At 39.9% G+C, this 15,187-nt stretch overlaps 1 protein-coding gene across 2 annotated transcripts in view; it reads left to right on the top strand.

Moving 5' to 3' along the window:
• The window catches only part of PRKCA (protein kinase C alpha), a 264,506-nt gene that overhangs the window by 46,560 nt on the left and 202,759 nt on the right, over positions 1-15,187 (top strand). The gene's annotated exons all lie outside the window — the stretch shown is intronic.

The following is a 15,187-nucleotide window of genomic DNA, read 5'->3' as shown; positions in this document are numbered from 1 at the left end:
TCTTCGTGACCCCATGGACCAGAGCACGCCAGGCCCTCCTGTCTTCCACTGCCTTCTGGAGTATGGTCAAATTCATGTTGGTCGCTTCGATGACACTGTCCAACTATCTTGTCCTCTGTCATCCCCTTTTCCTCCTGCCTTCACACTTTCCTAACATCAGGGTCTTTTCCAGGGAGTCTTCTCTTCTCATGAGATGGCCAAAGTACTGGAGCCTCAGCTTCAGGATCTGTCCTTCCAGTGAGAACTCAGGGTTGATTTCCTTCAAAATGGATAGGTTTGTTCTCTTTGCAGTCCAGGGGACTCTCAAGAGTCTCCTCCAGCACCACAATTACTCAGAGATTATTCTAAATGTAAGCATAAACTGCTTCTCAAAACAAATACCACACTAAAAGACAATAAACAAAAGCAACACCAAAAACACATTCAAAGCAGTAAGGAACAATTATCCATTTAAATACGCCACTCAGGAAGCCAGCCATTAAGGGAAAGCCACAAAAATTAGAACAAGAAGATGCAAGTAGCTGAAATTTGGGGGGAGGGGGTTAACCTCAGAGCAGAAGCATAGACTTTGTAACTAAATTGTCTGCAACAAATGGGTGACAGCTAAGCTTTTATTGGACTAAACAATGATAATCTGGAAAGGACCAAACAGATTGCTGAAGTTTATAGGGATGACATCACTAAGCCTCTGGCTTACATATTGTGCCCAGTTAACAAGAAGAGACCAATCCCATAAATTAACATGGGAGACAAAGTATCATTTGAGCTGGCTCTCAATTTTAGGATTATCTGTATTAGAAACTGAGTAAACAGAATGAAAGGATTTGATTGGATGATGTAATAATACTTTTGTTTCCAGGAAGAGCAGCCCGAATTGTTTTTGACGAAATATGACTGGGTTAGCAGTACTTCAAAAACAAACTAGCATGAAAGCCCATGCTTGGCAAGTGTGCCAGGCTGCTGAAGAATCAGCATTCTGTAATTTCACCACCATTGTGTTTATCCCTGTTTCTCTCAAGTGGGTTCATCTTGTTATTCCTCTGTTAAAACAGGCCTATGCTGCTATTGTTTTTTAAAAAGGTAATCAAAAGTAAGAGGCCATGAGTTTTCATAAACTCTGCAACCGAGGATTCTCTGTGGTCAGTCCTTCGTCTTCTCTCTGTATGATTTGGGTGGCATGAATTAATTCATTTGTAATTTTTTTCCTATTCTAACTGAGCCACCTGTAGTTCAGATATTATTTGAGTCATTACCACTGTGGCATTTGATGACAGTTGTTTTGACTTCTTGGGTGCTGTAGGAAGAGTAGAACAGGACTTCTGCAGTGAAATGTCTAATATGGAGGAACTCTACAAGTCCAGTAGAGTACAGGGAAACTAAAGGGGGTAAGTGGAGTGGCAGATACCATTTTGTCTCCGCTAATTAAAAGTGTCCAGGTACTATTAGCTCTGTCCTACCACTGATGAAGTTTATGAACAGAGTGAGACAGATACCATCGACTTAAGCTTTCTTATAAATAGCTACAGTGGTGCCTCGCTTAATGATTACCTCGTTAAACGACGAATCCACTTTACAATGAAGTTTTTGTGATTGCTATTGCGATCGCAAAATGATGTTCCTATGGGGAAAATTCGCTTGACGATGATTGATTCCCTTGACGACGATTTTGCTTAACAGCGATTTGACCAGAACAGATTATCATCGTCAAGCGAGGCACCACTGTACAGTATCTTTGTTCGGAGTTAGCACAAGGTACAAAAGTGTTGTGATAAACCTCTGTCTTAAAGTAGCAAAGGTCACAGGAGAGAGGATTTGCCATTTAATTTAGGACATGCCTCCCCCCCCCAATAATATTGAACAGAACCTCAGGGCTTTTAATTTATAATTTTGAACCCCCCTTTAAGCAATGATATATTTAAATATAACACTTCTACAGGATGTTTGCTGTCCCGTAGTGAGCTAGGCAATCTACTCTTTGAAGTTCTTTTTAAAACAGCTTTAAAACTTAAAACCAGTTAATGAAATCTCTGTGTCAAACAGGACTGGAGGGGAATGATCCTGGTTTCCAGATTCTTTTGTCATGACATGTAATGCATGTCCATGTTAAGTTGAAAGACAGTCTACTTCTTTTTGCATGTTTGCTTCCTTGTTTAGAAATGATGACTTTGGTATTTAAAATAGTATTATGAACCTTGACTTCTAGTGTTTCCTCTTACTCTTGGACTATGTTCTTCAACTGGTTCAAAGGACCAGGCTATCATGATGATCCAGAACAGTTACTGTGGTCAGAAAACTAGGAGGTGTTGTTTGGAGAGATAAAGAGTGATGATACATTCTGGTTTTAGTTCTCAAAGAGATGACTGTTAACATTCTCCAGAGGAAACTAAAGTTGGACTTGCATCTGAGTTTGAAGCTCAGTCAACCCATTCACTCTTGGAATGACTTTAATCTTGGCACTATCTTGGTTATTTAGTTTCCAATCTGCAAATAAGATTATTCACTGCCCTAGTTCAAAAGGGTGCAGATGAATAAAGATAATAACATAAATGTATATATGAAACATGGCTCTATTAATCAACTGGCAATGGTATTTTGACATAGCTCTGTCTCTGAATGGTCTGACATACAGCATTTTTGTATGGGAAATATCCCGTGTGGTATAATGGATAGAGTGCTGGAATAGGACAACAATGGTTAACATCATTTAAAAAAAAAACCCAATATTTAAAGTTAAAAACAATGAATATAAAGAGGCCTCTTACATAATTAAAAGGGAATATTTATGTTAGGAACAATAAGTGTACAGATATTAAAGAGAAAGAAAAACAAAGTCATGGTAAGAAATGGAAAGCCCAAGAATGGAAAAGACAGCATAACTCCCTCTAAAAATCACACACAGGTAGCTAATTCTTGAGGAAAGGCTTGCATGAGGAGAAAGGTCTTCGCTTGCTTGTGGAAGAACAGCAAAGATGGGGCTGGTCTGGCCTCTTGTGGGAGGGAGTTCCAAAATCTGGGAGTAGCAACAGAGAAGGCCCTCTCCTGTGTCCCCATCAGATACATTTGTGAGAGAGTCCTTCTCAGTTTGTGAAATCAGACTTCACTCCTGAAGACCAACTAGCAAACAAATCAAGCAGATCTCCATAATTCTTGAGGTACAAGAAGCTTGCGCAGTGCTGCTCAGGTGCTCATTGTTAGTTATCTCTCTCTCTTTCTTTCTCTGTCTCTCTTTTAGTCATGGACTGTCTAATCTCTCTTTCTGGCATTAGGCAGTAGGCTATGCAGAAAGAATGAAAAGAGCCTTAAGTAGTTATTTTGGCACCTGAGATTTCACTGCCCTGTTGGCTAAGCCTGGTCACATAAGACAAGCATATGTAGGGTAGCATATGACAAGCATATGTAGGTGGAGGGATGGGAAGAGGTTCCTGTATTAATGTGTGCAATGGCTCTACTGGTTCTGTATCAGCATTCAGGCCACCTATTTTGTCTTACCTTCTGCCTTTAAGGAGAGGCAGATTCTTGAACCACTCTTCTATGATACTCTGATCTTTAGGGTGTATAAAATTGTATGTCATCTGCATTGCTTGCCCAAGTCTCAGATACTCTAGCTAGCTAGCAAGGTCTTGTATACCTTAAAGGTCTGTCCTAGATAGAGCAAACAATGGATGAAAGGCTTCTGCAGAACTCTGCCTGCCCAATGGAAATGAAATCATTGGCAGAAGCACGTTGTTGCTGAGTAAAAGCTTCCTGTTGCAATTTCGAGATGTGCATGGCTCTCATACAACGCAACAAAGTTGTGCGCTGTTTGGAATTGCAAAAGTGGTGGTTATGTGAAGTGTTTCTGGTCAGGCCCTCGAGTAAGAGCATGTACACAGAGTAAGAGCATGCACACATCATCTCATTTCACTTTGTAAAATGAGATGATGTCTGGAAGCAAAAACCTAAGATGTATGAGCTTGCAACCACTCAGTGGTTTTGTTAACAGAAATTAATCAGGGTTTAGAAACAGTTATAACTCAGTTGTCCTGGAATTGTCATAGCTGCATGCATAAATAATATCTGTGCAAAGAGTACATCAGTGGGGTAATAATCATTGACTAACTCATTCTAGCCCCATAAGGTGGAAACAGCTGGAAGGGCAGAGAGCAATCTTGGTAGCAATAAAAGGGCGAGTCACCTGTGAGGAAAAAAACTAGTTCCCCCAGAACTGCTCAGGCAGTCAAATTCCTCCCTCTCATGCTGCATTTCAAATTCTAAACACCGGCGATCCAGATCATAGATATCTGGGAGTGACACATCATGTGGTAGAATCTGTGATGGCCCACAGATGTGAGCCTATTGAATATAAAAGTTTAATGTTGGCTTCAGAGTGCTTGTGGAGATGGCCGCTGGAAGTGAGATGCTTAGGTTCTATCAGCCCATCCATGTACTCTATTGGGTTTTATCTTGGCAAAGAAGTTGAGAGTAATTTCTGTACTTAACTGAAGCTGTTGAAGTGTCATTTCTTCCATTTCTTAACACATTCAGCTGTTCTGGCTTATGTCAATGCTGTCAGGCATAAAAGTACAGGACTGAAAGGAACATGCGAAACTATTATAATTTCCTCTATCTTTTTGAAGTTCATAATCCAGTCTGTTCAAAGTAGTTGTTTGGAAAGTGCAGAATAACTGGATTGTTGCCTGGGGTGGTGTGAATGTGTAATCTTTTGGTATTTGTTCACACTCAGCTATGCTTATGAAAAATACACACAATACGCTTTTGAAATGTGGTGATGTCAGGGATAAGGATGAGGATAGACTCCGTCGATATGGGAGCTTTTTGTTGACTGCAGTTATGTGTTGTGTTGCCTTTCAGTGCTGGCATTTCCCCACTGTCCCATATTTAGGGTATTTATAGCATCTAGGAAATGAACAACAGTTTTTTTGAGGACCAGTAGGTTCAAATTGGTTATAAAATAGGAGTAGGTAATAAGATTGTATGTGAATTCCCACCTCCACCCGGTTTGTTATAAATGAAAATTGCCAGACCCAAATTAAGAATCCTGCTGTCTTCCACATAAAAACATAGCTAGGGTGATGCTGTTGGCAGTTAAGCTTAATGGCAGACTAGAGAAGACCGTGGCCTGAGGGTTTCCGTATTATTTGCTGTGGAGAGACCAGAAGGAATAGCTCTTTGCCCCTAAGTCATGATTCACAGTTGTTTTTTGCACTGGGCCTCACTATAATCTATTTCATAAAATTTATTTATTCCTTTTATTCAATCCATTCTGAAAACTGACATGCTACTGATTAAAAGGTAAAGGTAAAGGTTCCCCTTGACATTTTTAATCCAGTCGTGTCCGACTCTAGGGGGCGGTGCTCATCCCGTTTTTCAAGTTGTAGAGCCAGCGCCTGTCCGAAGACAGTTTCCATTGCCACGTGGCCAGTGTGACTAGGGAACGCCGTTTTAACTTCCCACCGAGGTGGTACCTATTTATCTACTCGCATTTGCATGCTTTAGAACTGCTAGGTTGGCGAGGAGCTGGGACAAAGCGATGGGAGCTCACTCCGTCGCGTGGATTCGATCTTACGACAGCTGGTCTTCTGACCCTTCAGCACAGGCTTCTGCGGTTCAGCCCGCAGCGCCACCACGTCCCTTGATTAGCCTTGGTTAAATTTATAGTTTCATCTTGAGCTTCACCATGCTGTAATCTCCCAAGCCTTTCTTACAAAGCACCAAAGCAAGAGAAACTATCTGGTGAATCAAGATCCAAAACTTAAGGTTACTGTTATGCTCAGAATATACTGGATAGCTTCCTAAAGGAAACCACGGATTTTCCAGACTGCTATTCTTTCCCCTCAAGAGTTCAGTCCTGTGAGAGTATCTGGGCATAAGTGAGCCTCAGCGAGTCTCAAAGATTCTTACTCCCACATAACTTGTTAAGGCTTGCAGCCTTAGCAGCTTTATTGCAGATACAGAGCTGAGGAGACTGTAGTTTGTGGAATATGAGGAGGAAACACATTCTTTTCTCTGCCACCTGCCACATAATGGGAAAGATATAATTTATTTATACATGAATTAATAAATACATTAGAGTATATATGCAGAGGAATAGAACAGGAAGGAAGTTGAGGTTTATAGGATTATGTACATAAGATAGCATCTTGGTTTTTGAGTTCACACACAGTTTGACTTTAAAATGATGAATGGAACCACAGTGTTTCAGTATCTTTTGAAGCTCAGCTCCTTTGGGTAAGTGTACAGTGGGGTGTTTCAGCCTTAATAGCTGGCAGTAAAACCTTCAATTATTCTCCTATATAAATTGATCATCTAGGTGTATTGTGCAATTAAGTTGTTTGATGGAACAAGTGCCTCCGTATTCAGGTAAGGGGACAATTTACACGTCAAAAGACACATACTTTTGAATTGGGTTTTACATGTTAATAACTGATTCAAAAATTTGACTACATAATACATGGGGAAGCATGGATTTTTTTGCTTGGTAAGTGGGACCTCTTTTTTTGCTGTTTCTGGAAAGCTGTGAGGAAACCTTTACTTGGCTATAAGAGGTCAGATGGACAGTATAAATAAATAAATAATTTAAACTGCTTTTGGAATTGATTGATTTTGAATCGTTTAAACGTATTTGAATGCCTCTGTCATTGTAAATTTGTTTCTGTGGGGTTTATCAAGTAATGAATACCAGGGTCATGAGTTTCAAGCTGCAGGTAGACCTCGTAGTATGATCTGGTGTGTGTGTGTTTCTATCTGTAATATTGATTTAACACTGTCCCACTTTGAAAGATATTAAAAATAACAGTAGTGAGTTCCTGTGAGTAGCATGTGTGCTCACCTGTGTCAGAGTCTGTCTGCTCTCCCCTGCTTCATTCCTCTTCATTGCAATCAAAGCTAGAGGGAATCAGAAGAACAAGAAGCTTTTGAAAGCTTAGGCTTTCAAAAAATCAGAAAACAGAGCCAGCAGAGAGAGACAGGTACGGTGGAGAAAAGTGCTCCCTCTTTGGTAAGTCTAGAAACTGGTGATTTTTTCAATTTCTCCAGTCAGTGTCTTTTTGCCACTGACTCGTGTGTATTCCCTCTCACCAGACCAGACTGCTGGCTCCATCCACTGCCTCTCCTTTTCTGCCCTCTTTTCTCTGTGTGTTTCTTTGTGCATGTTGTGCTGCAGGGAAACCTTGGAGTCCTATCTTTTTAATTTTTTTCTATCTGTAATATTGATCTAGCGCTATATCATTTTGATATAAAGAAAAAACAAAGCAAATATTAAAAATAACACCACAGCAGCGAGTGGCTGTGAGAGGCTACAAATGCAACAATTCTAAAAGTCTGTGTAGCCCCCTCAACCAAGATACAACACAATTTAAAAAAGGAATAAAAGGTTTCCCAAGAGGATATACACATTGACCCAGAAACGTTGTAACTGCCATGTGACATTAAACTGATTTAATCTGCCCGAACCATCTCCCAATTCATTTTCTTAGTCAGCTCTTATTAAAATAAATAATCATTTCCTTTTGTGGCTGAATCCTAATTGAGGGCTGTGCCCAGTCTGAACTGCTGTGGACTGCAGGGAGTAGTGGTGATGGTTCAAGGGACTGAAATGTTCTTTCATACAAACAAAAACTGCAACCACCACCCACAGCAAAAAAGAGGCATAATCAAAACACTGGTAGACCGTGCAAATCGGAACTGTGAAGCTCAGTTTCTCAGCACTGAACTCAACCATCTGAATTGGGCCCTACAGGCAAATTAAAAAGTGAAATCACAGGAGCCATCAAACCAAGAAAACAACACCAAACTGAAGAAGAAAAGCAGTCACCCACAAATAAAGTATTTCAGCCATACATAAAAGGGGTCACGGACTGCATGGGGAAACTTGAAAAAACACAACCTACAAACAGTATTCAAGTCCACCACAAAAATACAACAAATGTTACAGTCAGCAAAGGACAGAAGGGACCCCCTCACCACTGCAGGAGTATACCGGATACCTTGCAGTTGTGGACAGGTATATATCGGGACCACAAAACGCAGCATTTACACCAGAATCAAAGAACATGAGAGACACTGCAGACTAAAACAACCGGAAAAATCAGCAGTAGCTGAACATGCCCTAAAACAAGCTGGACATGAAATTCTATTTGAAAATACTGAAGTACTGGACAACACCAGCAATCTGTATGTTAGACTGCACAGGGAAGCCATTGAAATCCATAAACATAAGCAGAACTTCAACAGAAAGAAAGAAGGCCTAAAACTAAACACAGTCTGGCTTCCAATTCTGAAAAATACATCGTGCAAAAGGTACACGAATTCTACCCAGCCACAAGGGCCAGGGGGCCAGGGATCATTGCACAAAAAAAGACCAACTAACGACACCATCAATCACAGTGACAGATAATCTCTCCCCTCCTTATCACAACTAAAACATGCCGATCACTCTATCTCCTGAAAAAAGACAAAAATTGTTCCCACAACTATACTCAACTATCCAACAAACAGCAACAGACCATGGACAGAGTTCCTACTCCAGTCCTCTGAAGATGCTGGCCACAGAGACTGGTGAAACGTCAGGAAGAACAACTTTCAGAACACGGCCCAGAAAACCAACAACAACCAAAAGGTTGCTTACTTAAAGGTCTAGGATTTTTGTTGTTGTTGTCAGTTCAAGAGTCCAAGTACCAAGTCAGGTACAGTGGTGCCTCGCTTAACGAGGATAATCCATTCCAGCGAAATCACTGTAGAGCGAAATCCTCGTTAAGCGAAATTTAAAAATCCCATTGAAACGCATTGAAAACCTGTTCAATGCATTCCAATGGGCTGAAAACTCACCATCCAGCGAAGATCCTCCATAGGGGCAGCCATTTTCGGTACCTGTGTAGCGAGGAATCCGTCCAAAAACACATCAGGGAGCCATTTTACACAGCGGGCAGCCATTTTGAAGCCGCGATCAGCTGTTTTAAAATCGCCGTAATGCGAAGAATCGGTTCCCGAAGCAGGGAACCGATTGTCGCAAAGTGGATTTTGCCTATTAAAACATCATTTTGCGGTCGCAAAAGTGATTGCAAAACAGTAATTGTATAGTGGTTTCGTCATTTAACAAAGCAATCGTTAAGTGAGGCACCACTGTACAAGGGTCCTAACCTAGGGTTTTGTTGTTTTGGTTTGCTGACATGCAGGTTTTTGATAGAAATACACAGTTACAATCAAAATTATTTGCAACTCCCATTGCAAATCAGGTTGTTTGTTAACTTTTCTTTCTTTCTTTCTTTCTTTCTTTCTTTCTTTCTTTCTTTATTGAATTTATATCCCGCCTATCTAGTCAGTTATGACCACTCTAGGCTTTCAGCTGTTTGTAGTGAACAAATCAAACAAAAGCAATTGAAATAGCTCAACATAGCAAATACTTCAAGTGGTTTCCCCAAATTTAACTGCAAATGCAACTTTCAATTAATTCTCCAGTCTCAAAATTATTCAACCCCTTCATGGCAAGCATCGTTAGTACTTAGTAGAGCACCTTTTTACTGTTATTGTCCTGCTGCAAATGAGTTGCATAGTCAGACACCAGAACACACTTCTGGCAATGTTCCTAAGGAATTTTGGCCCATTCCTCATGATAAATGGCCTCCAGTTCAGTAATATTCTTGGGTTTGTCTGCTGTATCCACCTTCTTCAACTCCACCAGAGATTTTGTTATGGGTTCAAGTCAGGTAACTGTGATGGCTACTGCAGAATTTTCCAGGACTACTTCTGCAACCAAGCCTTGGTGGAATTTGAGAAAGGTTTGGGATCATTGTCCTGTTGGAAGGTCCAGTGACGCCCAAGCTTCAGCTTCCTCACAGACGGCATGGCATTTTTTCCTACGATTTCTTGATACTTCAGCGAATCCATCTTGCCTTCCAGATGCTGCAGGTTTCCAGTGCCAGCCCCAGAGCACCATCAGGCCAACACCATGCTTAATTGTAGACAGAGTGTTCTTTTCAGCATATACTTCATTCTTCTTCCTTCAGACATACTGCTGATCTGTCAGGCCGAAAAATTCAGTTTTGTTTCATGGCTCCACAGAACAGAATCCCCAGATTTCTGTGAGTTATTTATATGATTTCGAGCATACTGAAGCTGACTTTTCTTGTGCTTTGGAGTCAGTTGTGTTGTATGTATTGGAGTTCTGGCACAGAAACCTTCTGCATTTAGTATGTACTTACTGTGCAAACTGAAACCTCAGTGCCTGTTGCCACCAAGTCTTGCTGTAGGGCTTTGGCCATCACTTGAGGGGTTTTCTCAACCTTCCTTCTCAGAAATCTGATTGCAGCCATTGATAGTTTCCTTTTTCTGCCCTGTCTAAGTAGCGTAACCACTGTGCCTTCAACTCTGAACTTACATAAAAGTGTAAGAACATAAGAAGAGCCCTGGTGGATCAGGCCAAGGGCCCATTTAGTCCAGCTTCCTGTATCTCACAGTGGCCCCATCAGATGCCTCTGGGAGCACAAGAGACAACTACAGTAGATACCTGTCTTCTGATACCACTCTCTTGCATCTGGCATTTTGAAGTACCTTCCTGTAACGTAAGAGCTCTGCTCTCACCTGTCCATCACAGCTGGGCAGGGGAACATCAGCCAATGAGAGGACGGAGAGTGGTGCAGAAGGGGGAGGAGCTGGATTATATAAGGGGTGTGTGTGATGTGTGAGGGAGAGAGTTTGGGAGATGAGAGAAATTGGTTGAGAGAGTGAGATAGATTTGTGAGAGATAGTGAGGGAAAAGTCTGTGTGAGGTACATTAAATGAGAAACTTGATTTACAACTTGATTTACTACCTGTGATTCACTCCTTTTTTATTTTGTCAAATCAATAAACAATGTTTTGTTTTAGAAGAAACACTTGTCCTTTTTGATTACTGAATAAAAGTTGGTGGCAGCAGTAGAAGAAGAGTAGTGAGCACTCTGGGAGGCCTGAGTTGATAGAGGCTTCAGAGTGGCCCGCTACACTTCCTTTTAAACCTGGAGATTATACAATCCCATCATGGTTTGTAACCTGCAATGGACTTTTCCTCCAGAGATCTGTCCAATGAATCCCTTGATTAGTTGCTTCAGGTATGCTTGAGACAACACGTGTTTTGCATATTTATGCTGTTGTGAGGGATTCTGTTCAGGGGGCTGAATAATTTTGAGAGTGTGCAATTCATTAAGAGTTGCATTTTCAGTTGAATTTCAGGAAATCACTTGAAGCATTCATTGTATTGACCTATTCTAATTTCTTTTGTTTGATTTGTTAACTGCAAACAGCTGAAAGTCTGTAAATTTGACAGTAAACCTGATTTCAGATGTGGACTGAATAATTTTAATTGCAACTGTAGATAACATGGAGGAACATTCAGTTAAGTGAGCCAGCCCCTACAGTCCATAGTAGTGCAGCTAATAGTAGTTCAGCCTACAGGCCTCAGATGCAAAGGCCTCAGATACCAAGTATTTGGGTCATAGAACAAGATGTTATTAGTAAATAAATTTCACTGAGGAAAGAAAGAAGACCATTTGCATTAATATTTGGCATATTGTTTCAGAAACATGCCATCAGTTGTCCAATTAGATTTCTTGAGTAAGCTAGCTCAGTATTCGGAAATACTGTACTTTGCTTTTCACAATGTGAGTTCAGACAATTATCTGCAAATAAGTAAATATTGTACCATTTACAATTCCTTTGATTGTAGTAAGTGCATTAAAAGAATGCATGTACAGTGTACTGAATGGGCTCACATATCTGTCTGGCTCCAGTGTGAACCTTCCGTAATGAGATCCAGTACATTGCTGCATCAGGTACCATGATAATTTGCTAAAGTTATTTCAGAAATCTTTGTCTGTAACTTGAGCATGAGGTTGAGATATGGCATTATATTTATGTCAGTGTTTGACTAAGATCCTGCTCTTCCTACATCATCTGGCTAGTTCTTTGGTTTAGCTAATAACAAGAACCATCACTTTTGATCTTGCACTGACCTTTGAAACATTTAGAATCTGAGAATCCCTTGAGACGTGTCATACAGTCATTTCTCTCTCTTGTCCTTTTTATTTGGGACACAGCCAACCACCTTTCCCTTATCTTGCAGTGCTGGAGAAACCCATTCCACATGTAGCATGGGAACTACAAATAGCCCATCATGTTGTCACTCAGAGAGAAAATTCCAAGCATTGTTGAGGCTCTTGGTTTCATTTCAGTTATACAATTCAGGAAATCACAAAAGCTGGAGTTTTATATCCATGCATTTATGAACTACCACATTAATGCTATATCCTCTTCCCTACCCTCAGTGAGTTCAGAGCAGAGCTTAACATAACCTTGTGACATAATTGGAAAAACACACACACACACACACACACACACACACAAGAGGTTTGCCCAAGGCTCGTTAGAGGAACTCCAGTTATCTAACACTTTAGTGCTTTGTCCATATGTTTTAATTGAAGTTCCTGTGCACTTTGGTATATGTATGTCATTAATTTATAAGCTGTGAACCTTTTCAATGCTTACAGGTTGCAAACAATGCTTACAGGTAGAAAATATTCTTCCCCAATCTGGAGCCCTCCCAGTGGCCATACTGACTAGTGAATTTAGGAGTTGTAGTCTGTCACGTCTATAGGTCACCACATTAGAGAAGCCTTCTCTGTGGCATTGATGTCACTAATGGGAGGAATGAAACAGATGAAAAATAGGTGGCCTTAATAGGTCAGTATAGCAGTGTTAATGTTGCAGGCTTCTCTGCCTTCTAGCATTTAGCAGTCCTGGGTGCTCACATGAAAAGAAAGGATCAGACCAAATCTTCTTATACTTGGTTGGCAGGCAAGCAAGGAGAAGGAATATCTACAAGCAAGACGCTGTGAACCCTTCTGGAGGAGATGGATAAAATCTAAAATAAACTTTTAGAATGTAATGGCAAAAGAAAATCAAATTGTGGTAGAGCTGAGCTACGTATATTATAATTGACTTTGATGTTCAGCACAGTGATGCCCATAATATTTATAAAACAAACTGTGTTGAGCAACTAGAAAAACAGAACAGTTAGGAGGCCAAAAACACATCTACAATGTAAAAAGCTGTATTTGTTAGTGTCCATAATAAAATAGTGAGATAACAGCATCATGTATTGTTTGCACATGAAACAAATTCCTGGGAACAGTAAAAACAGCATAAAAAACATCAGAGGAAAGCAAAGGTTCTGATTATTGGTCAAATAATAAATTGCTTACTTTTATTTATATTTAAATGGATTCCCATTTCGTATCCTTGAAGCTGAAAATGAATAACATAGGTAAAGCATGGGCTCTCAAGAACTTCTGAGGAAATACATTCCTGAATTGTGGAGGGTTTTAAAATGATTTGTTTTAGCTCTGTTCCCTATCTAAGTATGTATTAAGTCTTATAGTGAAGCAATACTTTTTGGGGGGAATATTAATTTATTATTGCTATTTGGTAATAGCTTCTTTTTTATTTTTTTGTCTGTAACTGAGCAATATATACATATTCCATTATAAAGGTTAACAAATTTTGACAAATTTTTGTATAAAATTACTTTGTCATACAGCATTTTGGTTTTAGTACATTGCATGTTATGACATATAGTACTTTGGATTACATAATCTGTAGTACATAATCTATTGACTACAGTAGGAGGCATGGGATTATCCTCATATTGTTTGTTTGTTTGTTACATTTATAGCCCACCCATCTAGTCGTATCGATTACTCTGGGCGGGTGACAACAAGTTTACCATCAGTTATATTGTTTCTAAGGTCAGTACTGAGGAGTGTCAAGATTACATGGTTGATCAGCCATGTAATCTTTATACAGTGGTGCCCCACATGACGACGATAATCTGTTCTATAGAAATTGCTGTTTAGCAAAAACATCGTCTTGTGAAAACCGTTTCCCCATTGGAATGCATTGAAACCCGTTTAATGCATTCCAATGGGGAAAAATTGTTGTTTTGCGAAGATCGCCTATAGGGAAGCCATTTTGCGAAATGCCAATCATCTATTAAAATGGCTGCCCTGCGAAGCATCGGTCCCGAAAACACCCGTTTTGCAAAGTGCCAATCAGTGGCAAAATCGTCATCTTGCGAAAATCGCCCATTGGAATCACTGTTTTGCGAATCGCTATAGTGATCGCAAAACCTCATCGTCATGCGGATTCATCGTTTTGCGAGGTCGTCATCTAGCAAGGTACCACTGTAAAATAGTTCAGAAGTATATTTCAAGGTCGTTCATGGTAAAGATCACATCATAAACCCAGCAGTTAATTCATGATATAAATAAGAGAAAGACTATGTCAAGCAAGTTTTCAGATTCCATTTTTGGCATAAAGATAGTGTTTTAATTAAACAGGACTTCTCCTGCCAAATAACTTGGTGTTACTTTACTGTTTCCCTTTACAAAATATAGCACATAATTGGACTTAATTGGATTTGGCAGTGTTTTAGTCCTGCACTGTGGTGGTAAACTGAAACTGGAATAACTCTGTTGTCATTTGCCGTGTTTCTGTGACATGAATAAACAAAATAATACAGGGAATGTTTATATCAATGCCTACATATAATGTAAAAAAATGAAGGGACAGCAATACTGGAAGGTTTAAAATGGACAGAGAAGGCCTATGGGTGTTTTAGATCAGAGCTTCCCACCCAGAGCTCAGCACAAACAGTGGCTGAAGACCTGAGAGCTATAGCCCAATAACATCTGGCTGGTGATTAACAGGTTCATTAGCTGTGGCTCAGAGTCCACGCTAAGCCCTGCCTGTATCTTGATACTGATTCTTAGCTAAAAGCATAAATAGTGAAGCGGTTCACAATAATTCCATACACTTGTAAGTGTTAAAAAAAGCATTATGTGTATTAACACAAAAGGAGCAAAGCAGTTTTAGGAAGTAATTGCTAGCACAATCTTCTGTGAAAGCAATATATGTGAAGTCTTAATTGGAATTCTGTATCTTCTTTAATTTGAGCATGTATACTAATAGCTGCTGGAAGAACTTGTTTTATTACAGAATGTCACTTGAGACTGAATTTTAACAAGACAATATGAAACAAATCTAATAGACAGCATTTAATGCTGCTGTGTTATTTCTGGGGTACTTGTATGGCTTGAATAAATTAACTATTCAAAGATAGGTTTGAAGTTGAAAGATGAGTCTTTTGGGAGGGATGTGT

This window comes from Pogona vitticeps, chromosome 2 (assembly GCF_051106095.1).
Source record: "Pogona vitticeps strain Pit_001003342236 chromosome 2, PviZW2.1, whole genome shotgun sequence".
NCBI classification, from domain to species: Eukaryota; Metazoa; Chordata; class Lepidosauria; order Squamata; family Agamidae; genus Pogona; species Pogona vitticeps.
The sequence above is the reverse complement of the archived record's forward strand: the minus strand, read 5'-3'. Positions and strand labels throughout refer to the sequence as shown.